The sequence below is a fragment of the Rutidosis leptorrhynchoides genome, chromosome 7 (genome assembly GCF_046630445.1).
Source record: "Rutidosis leptorrhynchoides isolate AG116_Rl617_1_P2 chromosome 7, CSIRO_AGI_Rlap_v1, whole genome shotgun sequence".
Lineage (NCBI taxonomy): Eukaryota > Viridiplantae > Streptophyta > Magnoliopsida > Asterales > Asteraceae > Rutidosis > Rutidosis leptorrhynchoides.
In genome coordinates, this window is record NC_092339.1 from 378,749,880 (window position 1) to 378,756,775 (window position 6,896).

Consider the following 6,896-nt stretch of genomic DNA (forward strand, 5'->3'; position numbering starts at 1 on the left):
AGTCTGGACTTCGACCTTATCTGCATATTAAAAGTTTTGCTTATCATTTTTGTCGGAAATTACCTGTTTATTATCTTAAGTCTAGACACGTCTTACTGCCATTATTGCATAGGTAGTGTATAGACACATATTCATATCTTATCATATCTATCACGGTAGACTTTGCCTGACATCTTCCGTAAATTCCTTTGTAACTTATGAGATTTTGGTATTAAATATACATATGTAAATTATGTATTAAGAATATCAATCTAAGTCCTAAATCTTTTTCATATCAACAATCATTCCTCTGAACGTGTAAGGCGGATTCTTCACAAAGCTCGAGTTCATCGGATTCTAAAAGCTATTCCGATATGGAATTTCATTTAAGCTCCGAGTGTAGTGTAACCGTAATGAACCAACCAATTAGTCATCACCGCTTCTGGAAGAATTGGGGGTGGGTTCGTGAACGAATTAATCAATTTAGACAATAAGAAGGCGATCTGTTTCATGAATCTAATTCGCCTCTCGGTGGAGAACATGAGGCACTTACCGGCGAACCCGTTCGTAACACTGTTTTCTCTCTCCTTTCCAGGATATGCCGCAATGAGTATAATATTACTAATATTATTGAGACTATCCGACCTTTACTCCGTATCTTGCATGGTGAATTATTTATTAAAAAAAAAACTTACTGTCATGAAAAGCAAAACTTTATTAGCAAGTGCATCCTACATCATTTCATTCCCTTTATAAAATTCTTGACCTCTCTTTTTATTCAAGAAACTTTAAACATCTTCTTTCACAATACAAAACAAAATAAATTCTCATAATCTATACTCACATCAAACCACTACCAGCACCAGCAGCAGCAGTACCAACAACATCACAAGCCTCAACATCGCAAGCCGCATTACGAGCATCAACATCATACGCACCGCAGGCACTGAGGGATACCAACAATAATGAGTGATGAATTATTAATTCATTATTTCATTTACGTTGAAGAAATATTCCGCGGCGATTATGTAATCTCTAAAGTTTTAGGGATTATTCATTTCTAGTTCCAACCGAAAACCAAATGAGATTAATATAATATTAACTCATTAAATCCATATTACATCTGAAGAAAATATACATACATATATTTTCATAAAGACTATAAAGACTGTAATAAAAATTCTTTTGTACAAAATATTACTTGTGAAATTTTATTTTAACGGGTAGGTAATACCCGAGAAATACTTAAGTTCACATTAATATGTTACACTGTATATTTTCAATGATATTTCGATAATCGTTAATTATACTCTCTCATTTCATAGCAATATACATCATTTCACAAAATTCAAGACAACCATTTTCCATACCAATTCAATTACATATTCTGATTTTGACAGATCAAAATCCAAGTCAAGATTTAAGAAGTGCCATCAATCTTAAATTCCTACATCCTTCATAATCATACTTTAAATTCAAACTATACTAGAACATCACTTTCATTCACATAACTCATAAAGATATTCGTATCATTCAAGATTCATGACGAATTCATTATACGGATATTGACGATGACAACCTGCGTCTAAACCCTTCAATATTATTGAAAACATTTCAACTAAGGAACAATCGAGAGGATAAACCAATCACACGATACATACGAAGAATATATGCATATAGATATGCATTCGGAGGACACTTGAACCTAAGCAAAGGTTCAACACGTATCCGTGTAAGATCCTTTAGCATTATTATTACCCAAAATAACTTTACAATCCCTTTTCAAAAATAGCGAATTTTGTCACAGCTCCAAAAAGACAACTTTGACTTTTCATCCGGAGTAGCCTTATTATAACCTTGAAATATACGTTGTCTTTTCGCCATCGTTACTGGGGAACCTTTTAAATTCCACCACATTAGTAGTAAGCTTACCAGCAACTTTATTGCTCTTTGACTTAAATCTCTCTGAAAGATCACTATAAAACCTTGTCATGTACCCATCTACATCTTGTAACAATAATTGTCATACCAAACCCCAGGAAGCATCAATAATTATTCTTGAATCTCACATCATTTCTGCATATACATATAACGTTATTCCCTAGAATTATAATTCTGAAATCTGGAATAGCACTTCAGCCTACGAATCAGTACTATGAAGTTTTGAAAAAGCTAAATGAAGTAGCAGAAACTGTAGACAACCGTAACAGTCAAAAGTTGATGATAAAGAATATTGTGTTAGCAAAGCACAGAAAAAGAGAAGGTTTGGAACTGGAAAACGGATTGAGCAAACCCTGAAGGAGGCTGTGGACAAATCACAAGGACGAAATCTACCTTCAAAGAATCCAAATGATTCGGTGTCTGCTAAAATCCTTAGCAAATACCTTGCTCCTTACTCTAAAACCCTTGCGCACAATATTCTTCATCATCTTCTTATCTTAAATATTCTAAGATATCATCGTATCTTCCATTATAAATATCCTTCATATTTCTGAAGATATTTTCATAACCATTCTTATCTGAAATCATTTCTTCCTTCGTGTTATCTGTATCACATCATAAAGAAAACTGTATTAGTTTCTAAACATCTGAAACCTCTGCGTGTAACGTATGAATGTTTTTGAAGTAATGTTGGGAACTGAAGCATGAGTTAGTATAATATAATGACACTTTATCAACGTGATTATATTACAGTAAGTCATGCTGAGTTTCTAATGGAACATGATGATTCACAGACCATACCGTCATCATGTGCCATGTTACATAACTTTTTCATTCTATTTAACCTCTAGAATTATCAAGAAAATATTTTTCTTGATGATTCGGTCTTTTCCGAAATTTTCTGGTAATTTAACAAGTCAGATCGTGCTATTGCCATTTCTTTCTTAGAACATTAGTATTGTTCATCCGAAGCTTCATACCTACGAATTCTGGACCATTACTCGCTTGACTTGAATTCGGGAAGAGGAGACAAAAGCATGGAACTCTTAAATATAAAAGAAAATATAAAGCCCGACAACAATACAAAAATTACAAACCGTGCATATCATATACGTATTGCAACGTAAAGGCACGGGAGAATTAAAAACACTACAACCCCAAGGTAATAATAAAAGTAAATAAATTCCTCCGGTGGTAGATGAAAAAGAAGAATGACATATATGAAAGTTAGGAGTATATCAAGAATCAGAACTGGATGGAGCATATTGACGAATGTTTTGGAAGTAAATTAAGGAAGAAAGTATAGAAGATGAGAGATGTGGAAATAAGGAAACGAAGGGGGGTGTTAATTTATAGCGAAATATCAGACATAGCAATCAAGGCAGATTACGCACCTAATCGAAGAAAATTCTAATTTCCTTAATTATCGAAGAATCAAATCTTATTAAGATTACAAAGATTTTCTTTAATCCGGAAATCAACCGTGACAATTTCAAAAGTTAAGACGAATCTTTACTTTCCTCATTTCACTAATTTGCGATAGCTTCACTCATACACTTCACATAATCGAATTGTTTTATCCATATTACTCACTGATGATAAAACTCTAATTTTCAACTCGTATTCGTCATGAAAACATACATATTTTCAGCCATGACGAACTCGATCAAATTTCAGGACGAAATTTCTTTAACGGGTAGGTACTGTAACGACCCGAATTTTTCCGACTACTTGATTATACTATTTACATGATTTAATTATTCCGACTTGATAAGCAATGAATTTTAATAAGTCTTGAACCTCCAGAAAGAGTTTTACACAAGCTTTTGGTCACCCTTTTATTTCGACGATTCATGAACGTCATAACTTGATTTAATTGTTTAATTGTTTAATTATTGTGTATATATATGGATTTATATATATTTAACTTGAAAATATGATAATTAAATATCTCATTAAGTATATTAACAAAGTATTATATATATATTTTCACACTACTAATTTAAAGAGTTTTCAAACAATATATATATTACTATTTAAACGACGTAATTAACTTATGTTAAAATATATTTACATATAATGTATTACGAGTGTAAATACATCCTTACAAGTATTGAATACACTTTATAATATACCAATACATATAAAGGATAGCTATACTCATATTTCCGTTCAATTTCCTCAAAGAATTCTACTCGCATTCATACGGTATTTTTACCCGTATTATACACAGCTTCTAGAAGTATTTACTATTGGTATATACCAATAGAAATCTGCAATTATTTGTGTAATATGTCATCCATGACCTAATCAATTTAATATGTCATGCATGACTTAATACAATTTAACTTTTCTTAGATATCTTCACTAAAAGCCAAAATTATAAGCTTATAAATAAGGACCATTTTAACTCATTTTTACTCCACATTTTCTTAAACTAAAAACACACACTTGAATGCTCTCATATCATATTTTAATCCCAGTAACTTTCCTCTTCATAATCAAGGTAAAATACTTCTCAAAATCCTTGTTCAATTTCTTGTATAGTTGCTATCTTATTATACTTATAATACTTATAAAAACTAGAACTTGTTTTGGTGAACACCAAGCTTGTTTGAAAAACTAATCTAATCTTTCTAACTTAACTCTAATAACACTTATTTATATGTATTATGATGTTATATTAAGTTAATATAAGAACTTATAACTTGTACATATGAAGAACACCTTGAAACTTAACATATATCCTTTAATCTCCATTCGGTAAAAAGCGGGCTGTTTTGGGTTGGGAATTAAAAACCTATCTTAGACTTTGAGTTCTATGCTAAGACTTTGGAAATATGTTAATATATGTAAATAAGACTTCCAGTATTTTTTTAATGATTTTAGACAAAGTGGAAGTATTTTATCAAACATCATATATTGGGTGGATGCCAGGATTTTTCCAAATCTGTCCACCGACACAAAAAGAGGGTAAAGCTCTAAAAATTACTAATTTGGATGAACTTTTCGAATTGGTTTTGTAACATTTACTTCTTAATGAATCCATATCAATTTTATTCACTTTAAACAGAGTTGTAATAAATATTTGGCGAGCAAAACAAAATCTGCTAAAATTAACGTTGTATGGACGAAATTTATATTATAAAAACTATATTAACCATATCCTTGTTAACTTTTCCTATATCCTATATATATTTGGACATGTTATCAGTAGTATAACAAAATATTATAATCTTGGTTAATTCTGTGATTGTATATATGTATAATAATATTCTTGGTACGTCCTAACACAATAAGTATACAATACGTTTTGATAAATCCTAAGAAAATAGGTACACAATACGTCTTAGTTAATTCTAAGACAATACGTATACAATACGTCTCTAGGTTGATACAAAGACAATACGTATACAATACATCGTGGGGGTAATTCTAAGATTATATATATATATATATATATATATATATATATATATACCGATTATTGGACTGTTGGACTTTTCAGACTATTTTGGACTACTAACAAAGGACTACTAACAATGGAATATTTTCTAAAACGTATCATATAGAGGTCAAATACCTCGCTATGGGACCAATGAGAACGTACTGCGTTTATAGTAATATGGACGGGTCATTTCATATGTACCCGATTTATCTCGAAACATTATTTCTGTATCCCGTTTGAAACAATATGGTTTTAATCTTAATTTCATTAATGATGATATCCATGTTTATTTAGATAATGTGTTCTATTTTAAGGCTTCGCCTTTGAATGGTATTTATGAATTGGTTCATGACGACACATCATACAATAGCTCAATGTTCCATGCAAACACCAAGAAACTCAAAGGGGATTTGAGTGATTCCTACTTATGGCATTGTCGCCTTGGTCACATAAACAAGAATCGAATGCATACACTTTAAAAGAATGGACTTTTGAAATCAAATGAACTAGACTCATTTGATGTATGTAAATCTTGTTTACAAGGCAAAATGACTAAAGCACCTTTAAAAGGGACCTATGAAAGGGCTAAAGACTTATTGGGATTAATACATTTGGATGTATGTGGACCCTTTAAGCCCATGACTAGGAAAGGTGAAAGATACTTCGTCACTTTCATTGATGACTTCAGTCGTTTCGGATATGTCTATTTATTAAGGCACAAGGATGAAACTTTTGAAGCATTCAAAGAATATCAAAATGAAGTACAAAATCAACTCAATAAGACAATCAAGGTACTTCGTACCGATAGAGGAGGTGAATACCTAAGCAATGCCTTCCAAAATCATCTTAAAAGTTGTGGGATTATCTCGCAACTTACTCCTCCTGGAACACCCCAACTTAATGGAGTATCCAAAAGGAGGAACTGAACCCTAATGGATATGGTTCGATCTATGATGGCTAGAAGCTCGTTACCTCTATCATTTTGGGGTTATTGTCTATGCTCCGCGACTCGTATTCTAAATATGGCCCCAACCAAGAAAGTGAAATGAACTCCTCATGAGATGTGGTTTGGAAAACCTTCATCTCTATCATACTTAAAGGTATGGGGATGTGAAGCTTATCCTAAGCATTACGTCCCTAATAAGTTGAATGCTCGATCCACGAAGTGTATCTTCATAGGATATCCCAAGGATGATATGGGATATTATTTCTATGATCCTTCCGAGTAGAATGTATTTGTTGCTCGGAAGGCTGAATTTCTTGAAACTAAGTTCCTAATGGAAGGTAATAGTGAAAGGAAGATAGATCTTGAAGAGGTTCAAGATCAAGTAGATGATACACAATTGGTTGACACTAGCACTCAACATGAAAATGTTGAGAATGATCAAATGGATGATCAGAGTATACAAAACGTTCGCAGATCTGGTAGGATTAGTAATCCTCCTGAGAGATATGGGTTTCTCATAGATGGTTTCTATGTGGTTGATTTGGATGAACCAACAAACTACCAAGATGCTTTATCAAGGAT